The sequence below is a fragment of the Macrobrachium rosenbergii genome, chromosome 55 (assembly GCF_040412425.1).
Source record: "Macrobrachium rosenbergii isolate ZJJX-2024 chromosome 55, ASM4041242v1, whole genome shotgun sequence".
Classification (NCBI taxonomy): Eukaryota; Metazoa; Arthropoda; class Malacostraca; order Decapoda; family Palaemonidae; genus Macrobrachium; species Macrobrachium rosenbergii.
In genome coordinates this window covers 25,458,322-25,473,875 of record NC_089795.1, presented here as the reverse complement: position 1 = coordinate 25,473,875, position 15,554 = coordinate 25,458,322, and the positions used below count along the sequence as shown (strand labels likewise).

General features: G+C 39.3%; 1 pseudogene; it reads left to right on the top strand.

Annotated features, from left to right (window-relative positions):
* The first annotated feature begins 2,358 nt into the window (after positions 1-2,358).
* Positions 2,359-11,382, top strand: LOC136835774 (hemocyanin subunit-like; annotated as a pseudogene).
* The last annotated feature ends 4,172 nt before the right edge of the window (positions 11,383-15,554 follow it).

The window sequence follows — 15,554 nt, the reverse complement described above, 5'->3', positions numbered from 1 at the left end:
AATTTCCAATCCTCGTCCCAAATCAACCCACTTTTTCGGTACCTTGGGAGACCAGAGAATTCCAATTCCTAATCCCTGCTGTAGCCTGTTGTGTCAGTTCGGGAGGTCATTCATACATCCTTTGGGACCATTCCAAATTCCAATACAAGCTCACGTCCTACGCTCTGGAAAATTAATTTTGTGTATTACTCGCATCCTCTCCCACCTGCAAAATGACGGCAAGAACTCAGCAGAGTGAAGATTTCAAATTCTTCATGATCTCAGGGAAGGAACTCAGCCTTTCTGGGGGAGAACTAAAAGACTGGGTACAGGAGAGGATGGATGAGATAAAGAAAGAAAGGGAGGCAGACAGGGAGGCCCAAGAGAGAAGAAAGGAGGCAGCCAGAAAAGAAACAGAGGCAGAGACACTCGCTCAAGAGAAAAGAGAAGAAGCAGAGAGACTGGCTCAAGAGAAAAGGGAAGAAGCAGAGAGAAAAGAAAAGGAGGCTGAGAGACTCGCTCAAGAGAAAAGAGAAGAAGCAGAGAGGAAAGAAAGGGAAGCAGAGAGACTTGCTCAGGAGAAAAGAGAGGCCGCAGAAAGGGAAGAGAAGGACAAGCAGCGCGCCCATGAACTTGAGCTGCTGCAACAACGTGGCCCTTTGCCTCCACCAGCCACCCAGGGGATGAACGCCTTCAGCCAGGCACCCGCCTGCATGCCAAAATGGACGGAGGCCGAGCCTGAGGTATGGCTCGACACCGCCCAGACAGTCCTAAAGGCCTGCCCCCTGAGTGCCACCGAACTCTCCCTGGTGTTGGGCAAGTTCCTTGGAGGGAAGGCCCTCATTGCTTACAAAGCTCTCCCGCCGGAGGAGCAAGAAAACTGGGATGTCGTCCGCCAGACTATCTCCAAGGCGTACGAAATCACCCCTGAATGCTGGAGGAGACGCTGGTGAGGGCAAGTTAAGGAAGCAAACCAGACCTGGGCAGACTGGGCCTACCAGTCCGAGCGCGCCCATGCAAAATGTTTCGAGTCCGTGGGGGTTACGACCCTCAACGAGGCCATTGAACAGATGAAGATAGAGCACTTCATGCTCTACGCCCCTCACCACACACATCGCTGAGAAGGAGCCCCCGACCTTAGCAGATTGCTGTCAGATAGCTGATTCCTGGGATTCCCATCAACCCCAGGAAAGCTCCCTGAAGAAGATGATTCATCCTCCCTCATTCATCTCAGGTGCCCCTCAGCAGAAGAATGGGCAGTCCTCGAAACCTGCAGTATGTGGGTACTGTAATAGGATAGGGCGTTCCACCGAACAATGCCGGAATAAGCTCACCATAAATGCAAAGTCCTCTCCCCACCCCCTATCGCATAACATGCCTGTGCCCTCCCCAGGGGCAGTGCGAAAGGATTACAGCAGGAATTACTGCACCTCCTGTAATGTATATGGGCATACTTCATCCTGGGCGAAATGCCCTAATAACTAAAACAAACACACACCGTTGCTCTTGCGGTGACTAATCCCAAGTCCCTGGGCTCTCCTGCCGAAGGTCCCATCTACGTAGTCCCATCCCGGGGTAAGTGCCCAGCACGCTGAGTCATGGCGTTCGATAACTCGGTCGCTCAGATTTCCCTCATACGGGAAGACAGAGTTCCATATGGGGTAGTTGTAAATAGAAGGAACTTAGTAATGATCGAGGGAGTGAATCGCTACAAGATGATCCTCCCTACAGTCCAACTGAGGGTCAACAGACCCCACAAAGCCAAAACTCTAAATCTTGCTGTAGCCAAGTACATTCCAGGAGGCTATGACGTCGTCCTGGGCCAGGACTGTATATCCCCCTCCAATTCACGACAATTCCTGGGTCCAAATTCCCCAAATACTCCTCCAGATCCAAGTCCAGTGCCCAGCACTGCCTCTGTGCCTGTGCTGAGGCCCCAGCCAGATCTCCCCTCAGGAGAATCTCACCAATCGACTCCTCTACCAGTGCCACTTGGGCGCACTGAGCAGTGTCAATCTCCGTCCGTCCAGACAGACGAGACCACTACCACATCGCTTCCAGTGTCAGTGCCAGTGTCAGTACTAGAGCACACCCCTGCTCCCCCTCCACGGGATCCAACTCCAAATCCCCTCTCTTTGCCCAGCCTGGTTCCGCTGCCAGTGTTGGTAGCAAGAGAGATGAGTCCCCCTAACCCACAGCGGAGGCTCACCCAAAGACACGGATTCGCAACCCAGGCCTGAGCTGGTCACCACTGCCTACGAGTCCACTACGCCCCCTCTGACCGTCTCCTTTCTCTTGCCGCCCGCCGCAGATACCCTTGCGAATCATGATTCTTCCCCGCCTCGCTGGGCCGATGAACTCTGCGACCTGCGACGATTAATGTCCGAGTTGGCGGACAAAATTCCTGTGTCAGTTGTCGCAGCAGCTGACCCTTTGGCCTCGGGCCATCCGATTCCCTGGCCAAGGACAACAGTCCATGGAGGAGAGGTTTGCGGCGGAATTACCACAGGTGTGGGCGATTCCAGGTAGTCCACAAAGAGCTACAGAGCTCTTCTGGCACCAGTGCCAACTTGGCATGGTGCCACCTCCTCATCTTTCAAATGTCTTGGCACCTCTCATCCAGAAGAGGATGCCAAGGCCCTCCACAATCTTCTTCCTTTCCTCTGGAACTTCTATCACTCATCTTTCGCTGTTGATCTTTCCTTTCAGCTTTTCTTTAATTACCATCACAAGTGGCAGTTAAAATATGGGATATCATTCCCTTTTAAATGCATTAATCATTTTGCTATGAAACAGTAAGAGATATAGCGTGGGCAGTGGCCCGACCTAGCGCCCATACTTTGGCACCAGGCAGCAAACGTGACTAAACCTAGGAACTTTTTTTTATTTAGGGTGCATGCCAAAAGAAAACGAGAGAGAGAGGATCGCCAAAATTTAGCTTCTGAAAGCCTTTGCACGCAGCTTGCATGCCACTCAAAAAGGTTATTTTGGCTCTAACCCATTGAAGGAATAGTGCATGTATTCCTCCTGTGAAAACAGATGTGATTTCGAAATTGAATATTTAAGTAGGCGCAAAAATCGACTGCAAACACGTCTTCGAAAAGTCAGACTAGCATCGCTGACTCATTACCCTCTCTCTTGTCTAGCAAGAGGGCGAAATCATATTTCTTGCTTGGCACAGCGTAGAACTAATAGTTCACTAAAAGTCGTTTCTTTCCCTCACGTTCGGGGAAGTACCCCGTCTGTTTACCAAAACGTTACCTCATTCATTCATTCTGTCGCAGACAGCCGACTCAGCGGCCTACAAATAACAGACAGTGAGGCAAATGGCCTTGATCGACATTCGCCACACCATTAGTTAGGAATGTGTGAGAATTTGTTTGTTTGATTTTACCTTGTTTTCCCTAGGCTCGTTCCACAAAACTGTTTGTATAATTGTGAGTTCTGACATTATATGTTTTGTTTTTTTTTGTGTTGTGCTTTTACTACTGCTGTGTGTGTTGCATGTTTATTATGAATTTGGGCTTACCACCCACCTAATTGCTATTGAGAATAAACTTCTCCCATAAGTCAGTAAATGTAACAAACTTGCGCTCTCGCTAATCAGACGTCGTCTGTGTGGGAACTATTTTCGTGAGACCAATCAATTTCCAATCCAGTCCCTAATCAGTCCGCCTTGTCTGTAATTTGGTGAGACCAATCAATTTCCAATCCAGTCCCCAATCAGCCTGCCTCGCCGGTAATTTGGTGAGACCAATCAATTTCCAATCCAGTCCCCAATCAGCCTGCCTCTTCGGTAATTTGGTGAGACCAATCAATTTCCAATCCATTCCCCAATCAGCTCGCCTTGTCGGTAATTTGGTGAGATCAATCATTTGTTTTATATGTTTCTTGGTGCAGGTAGATTTTAAGTCCCAAGATTAATTACTTTACTCTACAGTGACCTAGTAAGACAATCAGGAGCATATAAAAATAGAAAACAAAAGGAGTTATACGAGCCCAGGGCTTTTTTACTCATAGGAAGACGTGTGAAAACACTTAAACAAAACAGGTATATTCACATAACAGACAAGTTCAAAGGAAAAAATTAATTAAATAAAGTTAAATTGCTGCTGCAGTTGAAAGTCTTCCAAAGGTGGGGGAGGGACAGCTTAGGGTTGCCAGGAACAAAGCAGAGCCAAGGAGAATTCCGCTACTATCGTCCGTCTGAAAAAATATGGTACACAGGTTATGGTCTGATGCCGGAATTGGAGAATGCCTTCTCCTCGAGGGTGCATGGAAGGTGCCAAAGGTCAATCTTGAGGCTTGACTAGTGACTTGAGTAAGGCAGTGACCATGTGGGCTGGGATTGAACCAAGAAATTCAGGGGAAAGCAAAGACACTGGCCCAAAAGTCTAATGAACACACATGGGCAAAAGTAATGTGACTAAGCAAATCTTTCAGTGCACTTTACCATCCTACAGGAGTGTCCAGCGCTGATGTTGACACCGGGGCTTCGTTCCAGTCCTTCCCATGGGTGTCAGCAAAGGGTCCACGTGGTTTGGAGACAAAGGCCGCCCACCAAAGGCATGCTCCTGGGCCGTAGATTGGTGGAATAATGATACAGGGCTGCAGTATTGGGGTTCCGCTCGCTCTAGGGTTGCACTTCACCGTTTGCAAAGCGATTGGCCACGTGGTTGGGTTAAAGCAAGGGGTGGCGGTCCACGTGGCAGTGACGGGGTGGAGGAGAGATGTCCAACTTGTGACACTCCTCTAGTCAGCTGTCTGAGAGTGTGAGGCCGACCTGAGCGTGTTAGCCTTTTATGGCTTCTGTTCGGGCGTAGGGGGGAGGGGTGATGGGTTTGATTTGGGTCGCTGGTCCTGTACCAGAAAGAGCGCAAGCCAGTTACTGCCCTTAGCGAGGATTATCTGCTAGGGAGTGTCCCACTACCCTCTGGAATTTCCCACCTTCACCCATCCCTCGACACATCACTTACACAGGTCAAAATAGACAGAGGCCTATCTATTGGCCGAGCAAAACAGAAAAGAGGGTGTTTTATTAGCTTATTTTGGCGCTGTTCTTTGACAATTTCAAATCTTCGTCCCCAATCAACCTGCTTTGTCGGTACCTTGGGAGACCAGAGAATTCCAATTCCTAATCCCTGCTGTAGCCTGCTGTGTCAGTTCGGGAGATCATTCATACATCCTTTGGGACCATTCCAAATTCCAATACAAGCTCACGTCCTACGCTTGGAAAATTAATTTTGTGTATTACTTGCGTCCTCTCCCACCTGCAAAACGACGGCAAGAACTCAGCAGAGCGAAGATTTCAAATCCTTCATGACCTCAGGGGAAGGAATCCCGGCCTTTCTGGGAGAACTAAGACTAGGTACAGGAGAGGATGGATGAGATAAAGAAAGAAAGGGAGGCAGAAAGGGAGGCCCAAGAGAGAAGAGAGGAGGCACCCAGAAAAGAAACGGAGGCAGAGAGACTCACTCAAGAGAAAAGAGAAGAAGCAGAGAGAAAAGAAAAGCAGGCCTAGAGACTAGCTCAAGAGAAAAGAGAAGAAGCAGAGAGACTTGCTCAGGAGAAAAGAGAGGCAGCGGAAAGGGAGGAGAAGGACAAGCAGCGCTGACAAAGAAACGACTAGACAAACAAACAGGCAAATCGAACCAACAAGACTGATCTCCGAGGTCATTTTTCAAGAATTTTATCACTTTTATAAACTTTAAAGAAGGTTTTTCAAAACACAATTTCAACTTACTAGTTATTACAAAAGTCATATCTTGCAAATCGTTTATACTGTATCAGTAAAGAAAATCAATAATTATTTATCGCTTATAGAAGAGCCATATCTTGCATTTGTTGATATTCTCTTAAATCTTTTTTAAGTTGAAATAAAAAAAAGACGCTTAATTACATTTATTAACTATAATTAGATTTTACTGGTTGTTTTAATGAAAAGAAATATAAATTGAAAGAGAAAAATGAAGCGATATACTGTATAATATTGTCAGAAATCTGAATAGAAAACCTGATACAAAACCGAAAGCAATATAAAGCAATGTTAATGAATTTGAAATTAAACATGGAAATCTGAACTCGTTTTTTTAAATAAGCTGATAAAAGTATTATTAAAAGGTTAACGTCCGAATGAGGATAAAACTTCATTTCTGTTAATGAATGAGGATAATATGATTTAACAAACCATGAATAATTTCTGTTCGAAATTTCTCCCATTCTGCAGCATGAAGTTATTGCGATCTTAGCCTACAATAAATTGATTTTATCTAGCCACGCACTACTCTTCCATCACCATTATATTCGATGATGAATATGCTTTCAATGTGAAACTGTTTCATATAACCGATATTCCGGCGAGTCATTAGGGATTTTCGATAAGTATTCATTCATGAATTCACAAAAATGGTTATTTGAATTCTAATTTCAGGGTGAGATTTGGAGAACGTTAAAATTATACCTTCCGGGTATTTGCATTTTTTCCTATGTTTTAATTGTCAGGCTTTGAGAGGTTTGAACACTTCCGGAATTGTAGACTTTGAGTGGTTTGAACACTTCCGGAATTGTAGACTTTGATAGGTTTGACCGGTTGCGGCATTGTGCTTTTAATAGTTTACGTTATTCTGAGAAATAAAAAAAAAAGTGACAGTAACTTTTATGCAGTGATGGGATACAAAAAGAAGAGAATCTTGAAAAGAAAGAATGTATTTAAAAGGAATCATTATTTTTGTTATTAATAGCCAAGCTAAAATACTGTTTAGCAGGCGAAAACCAAAGGCTGCAAACCCATCAAATACAGCCAACAAAAAAAAATCAAAAGTAAAGAACACCATAAAGGAGCAATAATAAAGGAAAACAAAGGGGCCACACATCGAAGAAATAATAAAAAAAAGATAAAACCATAAAACTGAAAAATAAGACTCATGTGAGTTTACACCGAGTTTTAACTTCTTCATGAAGACCATCAACTTAACGCACTGGAAGCATGAATGGTATATTTAAGATGACAAAATTAGCGGTAAAAGACAAAAAGGTTGGTATTAACTTAGAATACGTCAATACGATGTGAATAAATTGATACAATGTTTGACATCTGCCTTTTGAATTCTTCCTTATTTTCTTCGGCCAATGCAGTATTCGCAGTGAGCTAGATTATGAAGAGACGAATGGTGCCGTTAGATGCGCTCTTATGCACCAAAATGTCCCAAACACTGAAATACTATTTGTTCATTCTCTTTACGTATGGAAAAATTATTATCATTAAATTCGAAAAGAATCTGGGTGCGGGAAACATAATGAGATCATTTTCAAGAAAATTCTATAGTTAGTTTTTAAGATATGGCGTCCCGCTTTTTTCAGGGAAAGGTCCCATACTAGGTCATATCTCGGGAAAATGCTACCGAGCTTCTGACCAATTTTCACAGATTCAGAAGTAATTGGAAACAATTTTTTTATAACACTGTTAATAGGCCCTATAAGATATTAAAGGGGGTTTTAATTTATTGACAAATTAGATATACAGTATGTTAAATGTGCTTTGGTCTGTGAATCTGTTGATGTTATCTTGTTACCCCCAAAAGCTATCAACTACTGATAATAATGCTTTGCTTTTTTGCGCGTGAAACCCCGTTAGAACGAGCAGAGTCCAAGAGAATGCTACATGCACGGGGAACGGGAGTGTAAGACCACCTGTCAGTCTGGTATATAAAGGCCTCTGCTGACGATCATTGTCGAGCTCAGTCATCATGAAGTCGACTCTCTCCTCTGGCCGTGGCAGGCGCTGCCCTGCTCTCTGTTGCTTCTGCAGGTGAGTAGAACACGGTTTTTAAACTTATTACACTTCAGTGAGATTCAGCTTTTGATTTTATAACTATATCTCGGAAGTAAACAGCTCAGATGGTCACAGGAGTTCTATAATTGTATTCAAATTAGAAGAGATCATTGAGGCATTTGTTATATTTCAAATTTAATATACATTATCATCTTGAGGTAAAATTCATGAAGGGATTTTAAATTAGTTCTTGTTTTTATTCCCAAGAAATAATTCTGTCTTTTTATTTTAAACATAGAATATGATAGGGAGATCACTTCATTCTATATTCTAAGTCTGATACTTTATTTCCAGTGTTTCATTTTCCAGTCTACCTGATTCTGAGTTACTGATTATATTTTCATTATATATTTGAAAAAACCAGCTACAAAGTGCCATTTTTATTTGTTATATCATGAGTCAAAGTGTAAATAACATCCACTTATTGAAAAACTCATTAACATTTTTATCTCCATAATAACTTATTTCAGACGGATGTTAAAGGATCAGTCAAAAGAATGGATTTTGAACAAATGCTTGAGCTGTGAAGAAATTTGAAATTTTCCAAGTTAAAACTAATTTACAAACACAAAATTCGTTTAAAACCAAATTTCCATTATTCTTTTAAAGACATACGTGAATCATGCATTTTACATTGCGAATGTCATTAATTATTAACGTTGGTAACATTTTTACTTAATTTTCCCAATTAACAGTTTTCTTTTGTTTGTTTCTTTACCTAAAGAGGCAGAATTTTTATTAGGAATTTACAAAGAAATTACAAGTATCCCTATATGCGATAAATACTGTATGTAAGTTGTCTTCTCTTTTCCTTAACGATAAAAAATACTTTCTAAACAGACTCACGGAAAAGAGATATTCACTTTATGTCTTATATAATAGTGTGGATTGTTTTAAATACCTATAGCAATATAATGATTACACACTAGTAATAAAATCATTTAAAATTCAAAAAGATTTTGAAGGAAAAACATAAAACTTAGGTTAATATTACAAATGTCAAAACACAGAAACAAGACGCCCTTAAGCATTATTACTGATTCTCATTATTTTCTTTCTCGCATACCTGTGCAGATGCTTCCAACGCTCAAAAGCAGCATGATGTGAACTTTCTCCTATGGAAAGTGAATGAGCACCTACGCGATGAAACCCATAAAGGCTATGCTAAAACCTTTGATCCAGAGGCCGACAAATCCCATTACTCCGATAATGGAGAAGCTGTCCACCGCCTTGTGAAAGAACTCAAGGATAACCGTCTGCTGGAACAAAAGCATTGGTTCTCCCTCTTCAACGACAGACACCGCGAAGAAGCTCTTATGCTTTTCGACGTATTGATGCATTGCAAGGACTGGGAAACTGCCGTCAAAAATGCTGCTTATTTCCGTGAGCGCATGAACGAGGGAGAATTCGTGTATGCAATTTATGCTGCTGTTATCCACCATCCATTGGCTGAACATGTTGTCCTTCCTCCACTCTATGAAGTCACACCTCACATGTTCACCAACACCGAAGTCATCCAAGAAGCCTATGCAGCTAAGATGAGACAGACACCGACCAAAATCAAATCAACCTTCACAGGCACAGCTAGGAACAAGGAACAACGTGTAGCCTACTTTGGAGAAGACATTGGCATGAATACCCACCACGTTTTCTGGCATTTGGAATTCCCATTCTGGTGGAAAGGATTCTTTATTCTAAAAGCTTGACCGCAAGGAGAAAATTTCTACTGGGTACATAATCAGCTCACTGTCCGTTTTGATGCTGAGAGAATTTCCAACTACTTGGACCCTGTTGAGGAACTGCAGTGGGATAAACCTATTCACGATGGATTTGCTCCTCATCCTACAAATATGGAGTGAGCCTTCCCTCTCGTCCTGATGACATTGACTTCGAGGACGTTGATGGCGTTGCACGTGTTAGAGACATGATCATCATTGACAGCCGTATCCGAGACGCCATTGCTCATGGGTATATTATCAAGGAAGATGGTTCTCACATTGATATTATGAATGACCATGGCATTGATGTTCTTGGTGATGTTATCGAGTCTTCTTTGTATAGCCCCAATGCCCAGTATTATGGAGCTCTTCCACAACACTGCCCATATAATGCTTGGTCGTCAGACAGATCCCATGGAAAATATAACATGCCACCAGGTGTCATGGAACACTTTGAAACTGCCACTGAGATCCAGGTTTTTCCGACTTCATAAATATATGGATAACATCTTTTAGGAGCACAAAGATAGCCTGCCAGCTACACCTTTGATGACTTAGATTTCAAAGGAGTTTCTGTTACAAACGTTGCCATTGATGGAACTCTGGAAACTTACTTTGAAGATTTTGAATATATTTACTCAATGCTGTAGATGACACTGAAGAGATAGCTGATGTTGATATTGATACATATGTGCCCGTCTAGACCATAAAGAGTTCTCATACAACATTGAAATTAAAAATGAGAAGGGATCTGAACTTTGGCAACGATTAGAATATTTTGCTTGGCCTCATGCAGACAACAACGGTGTTAGACTTCTCGTTCGATGATGGCAGATGGGGCGCCGTTGAGCTTGACAAATTCTGGGTCAAATGTGAGTATTTTTTATATCTAGTGTTTTTGCATAAATTTACAATCACAAGAAACTATGTAGGAACTGTATGAAAGTAATTTACTGTGGCATTACTAGTTCCAAAATAACAGGTCATAATATTTGAAGTAATTTTTACAACATTTTTTTCATTTAGTTTAAACTTCATACCTTTTACACTCACATGCACTGTACACATGAATACATATATATATATATATATATATAGTATATATATATATATATATATATATATATATATATATATATATATATGTATAAATATTTTATGGTTTTTATATATATGTTTTTATGGGATTGTTGTAACCCATTAAAAAATGTTTGTTTAAAGTCCTAAATAATTTTATAATAATATATGACAGAAGCAGTATAGTTTTTCTAATTTCTTATTAGTTTAATGAACTAATTCAGTTCTTTTATTCTGACCAGTGTCTCCTGGAACCAACAATAACCCGTAAATCCACTGACTCCTCAGTCACTGTGCATGATGTGCCCAGCTTCAAAACACTCATGGAGAAGACTGAAGCTGCTCTGTCAGGTGGAGGTGATCTGGATCTTCATGACTTTGAAGCGCCACTGGCCTGCCAAATCGTTTCCTCCTGCCCAAGGGTAACCACAACGGCATGGAATTTGATCTCTTCGTCTGTGTTATTGATGGTGCAGCTGACGCTGCAATTGCAGATCTCCATACAAACGATGACTTCATACACTATGGTGCCAATGGAGTCTACCCAGACAAGAGGCCTCATGGTTACCCATTCGATCGCCACGTCGAAGATGAACGCATCTTGAACAAGTCACCAACTTCCATCATATCCATGTGAAGATTTACCATCATGGTGAAACACATCCACCATCATTAATAAACTGTGTGTAAATTCTCCACATGGCTGACCAGAATTAGCTGATTATTTTATGGTTCTGGAGGCGATATGAATAAAAGTTTATTGCAAAATTACAATAAGTCTTTTACTTTTAATACCTATAAATATATCATTTGTATAGTTAATATATATATATATATATATTATATACATATATGCAAAGTCAGTTTATATCATATCTATTATATATATATATATATATGGTTGTGTTTATATACGTATAATATATATAATATATATTTATATATATATATATATATATATATATATATATATATATATATATATATATATAATATATAGCATATATATATATATATATTATGATATATGTTATAATAGAAACACTGGAATATATATTTACTAAATTTGGTTTTTCTCAAGTAATGGTACATCAACAAATCTGAGAATGAGTTTAGTAAGTGGTATAAAAATACAGAAAAAGCAGGTAATTAGTGACAACAGTTGAATTCCTACAATGTCGTTTCAGCGGGTTTCGTTAAGTTTATAGTTTCACTCCGGGTGTTTGAGATTCAAAGCCCTCGAGGTTTATTAACCTTCATAAAGGAAGAAACTTTAATTTATGAATATTGTTTAAGACAACAAATTACACCACTGACGAAAACAGAACGAGGAGCAGTCCCATAGGTTATATTACTGAAAGTCATTTTAGAGGCAGGGAAATGGACAGATGATTCCACTTTTACCAACTGAAAATTGCTCACTGAAAAAAAAAAAGTCACAGCCTTGATAAACAAGGATTGTTTACTTTATATCAGACCGTTTAAGATGCCAATGAAACCCTAAGCTTGAGGAAATAAAGTTCTTAGGAAGAGGACCAGGTACGAGTAAATTAGAATAGCATACCGCTGTTATTTTCCTGACAATAAATGTGATTTCATACTGACGATGAGAAAGAGAAATGATGATTGAATATCATGTTAACGTAATCAATTCTCTACAGACATAAGAACAACCTGATAGTCTTTAGCATGGTTTCTCAACAAGATCCATGGTATATCATTGTATCAATATATACAGGTAAAATTATCAAGATATACATTAATTTTCTCCCACAAGATTGATTGACTTCGAGAGCGAAAGCATCTCACAGGAATGAAGGAAAAGGAAGTAATCTGGGAGCAGAAGAGTACAAAACAGCCAACTTATGACTGAATAAGGATATTGAAGTAAACCACTGATGAAAATTAGAGGTTGAGTAGGATGGAGGTTAAATTGAAACCATTATAAAGGCAGGATATGCGGACAGAAGTTATTGTTTGAATTAACTAAAAACGTTTAATCACTTGAGAAATGAGAAAACTAAACTCCAAAATCAGTAATTTTTGACTAGTTTTTTTTGCCAGGCCATTTACGATTCCACTGAAATACCAAGAGTTAAAAATAAAACACCTAAAGTTCCAGAGGATGATTTTACTTTTGTGTAATATACATCATTCTCATAAAGATCTGGGACATATGTTATTTAGCTATGAAGGTACTGAAAGGTTATTATTATGGAATTTGGATCTTTATAAGTTATAAATAAGATATTGTATTTTATTAAACATAAATATAATTTGATGATTTTGAGAGCAAAAGTTTGAACGACAAAACAAACAGTTCTTGAAGGTTGATAAATTAAACTCTCAGATTCTGCTATGACTCTCTACATGTCTTGAACTTTCCTGTAACCCCAAAGTGCCTTTGCTAGTCACTTGAATTTTTGCTCATATATTTCAATGTACTGTACGTTTGTTAATTTTCTATTCTATAATGGCGACTTCTCGATGTAAATTAAATATTTGTTGCACCAAGAATAAGATGATAATCCTAGGGTGAAGTAAATCATACAGAAATCGCTGATTGTTTTCTCGTGCTGTATGTTAACATTTCCTTCCCTTCTCTGTTCTACTCGGTAACGTGCTCTTTGGAAATCACTGAACATTGTATCTGATAATAAGTTAAACCTACAACTGACTGTGTTTGCTCTGGATAATCTAGGTTTCTCGTGACACAATGTGTTTATCAAAATCATTATCTGGTCAGGAGCAGTGCCACACATTCACGCTGACAGTCACCAACATTTTACCAGTTTACTTGACTCACTGTTGCTTCCTACCTTCAGCCCTGCTGTCTATATCTCAATTACATATTAGTGCAAAAATGTAGAACCTCCTAGATTTCACGTTTATGTCCTTGAGTCTTTTCTTTTCTGGATCTCTTTATTTTGCTTTCCCAGCACTCTAATGTGACCTCTTGTCGCCATCTTCATCGCTGAGTGACCGAAGGTGTCCTAGTAATTGACAGAGAATTTCATTCAATCCTTTTCTTTCAGTCAACATAATTGTTCAGAATTCGAAAAATTCATGGTCCAAGTGAATTTCTTAGTAATTTATTGATTACATTTTTATGAGGGAGATTTGATTCACTCTCAAGTTAACATCAGCAGAAATAAAGATGTCATTTTTACCATATTGGGAGACATCTTGTGTAAATGAAATGAAAAAGTTTGAAATGGTCTCTTTGAAGAAGTGGAACAACATTATTTATTTTTCCTAATAAATTTGAATTTGCCAGTTAAACCATGCAGAGTCTTTTCTCCTAACTCTGTTTCTGGTGATTGTATTGTTGCTAAAGAACAGCTTCGATTCTTCATGTCAAAATGCAAATTTTTAAATCTTTTGTTTCTAACTGAATTTGAGAATTAATCAGACTTTTTTGGGTTATTACACATAGACCTAAACTGCCTAGACAATTAAATTTCTTTTCAATATGTATGAATTTTATTGCTGGCCTTCAGTCTTGTTCTTCAAAGAAATGTTGTCACAGGTTCTAATCCATCAGAGTTTGAATTAACAAATATCATCTCTTTTAATGATTTAATTGGCTTCACGGCGGATATGACATTTCAAGTTCTGTAAGCCAGCAACGTTAATTTAGTGAAGAGTTCACTTACAGGTATCAGTCAATCCTCAAGGAATAAGTCAAGAAAGGACTTTTATGATACAGAGGCAGTCTCATATAAAAACACAAGAATTAGAAAAGTCAACAACACTCATACAAAAATAAAATATAACATCTTAATGCAAAAATATTTCTAGGTAAAGTCACAGAGAGAGAAGAGAGAGAAATAAGAGAGAGAGAGAGAGAGAGAGAGCAGAGAGAGAGAGAGAGAACATTCCATTTGTCTGTGGAGGGTGGCCCAATGTTCAAACACTCCTGTCATTCAGACACAAGAAATAAGTTTAGATTAAAAGCTTGTTAGCTTGAGTTGCAATAAAAACTAGTCTGTTTTCAACTACTGTTGCATTACTGACAGAGGTTTTTTTTTTGCATTTTAAAATTTGGGAACTATTATACAGCCGTAATCCTGAGCATTTCAGTACTTTAAAACCCCACAAACGTCAGTTGTACTGTCGTCAAACCAGACTGCTTTTACCAACCAAAGTAGCAAGACGCAACTTCCCTCGTCCTCTCAAAAAGGACCCTTCTCCCAAGGCTCTACATTCCTGCCTTTCCTACAAACCAAAACGTATTGCAAGTCCCATGGGCCACTTTTGGTAGATTTTACACAAAACCTAAAAGATAATATCTTCCAGTGAAGCGTGACAAAGAATTGAACCAGATGGTGTAGGCTTTGAACCAACAAGACTGTTCTCCAAGGCATGTTGCAAAGCTTTTATCACTTTCATAAACTTTGTTAAGGTTTTTGAAAACTTAAACTACTGTCGGCTACAAAAGTCAGATCTTGAAATACCTTTCTTTATACTGTGCAGTAAAGAAAGTAAATAATTATTTATCAATTATAGGCCAAGGCCCATATCTGGGATCTTTGAGGATATTCATTCCAAACCTTTTTTAAGTCGAAATAATAAAAAGACGCTTAAGGTGTATATTTACTAACTATAATTAGATTTTTACTAGTTGCTTTAAAATGAAAAGAAATATAAATTGAAAGAGAAAAAATGGGCCATATACTGTATAATACTGTCAGAATCTGAATAGAAAACCTGAAATGAAACTGAGAAAGCTTTAAAGCAATGTTAAGTGAATTTGAAAAATTAGACATGAAACTGAACCCGTTTTCTTAAATAAGCCCTGATACAAGTATCTTAAATGTTAACTTCGAATCAGGATAAGACTTCATTTCTGTTTATGAATGAGGATAATATGATTTAACAAACCATGAATAATTTGAAGATTTCTCCATTTTGCAGCATGAAGTTATTGCAATTTATAGTACAGTAAA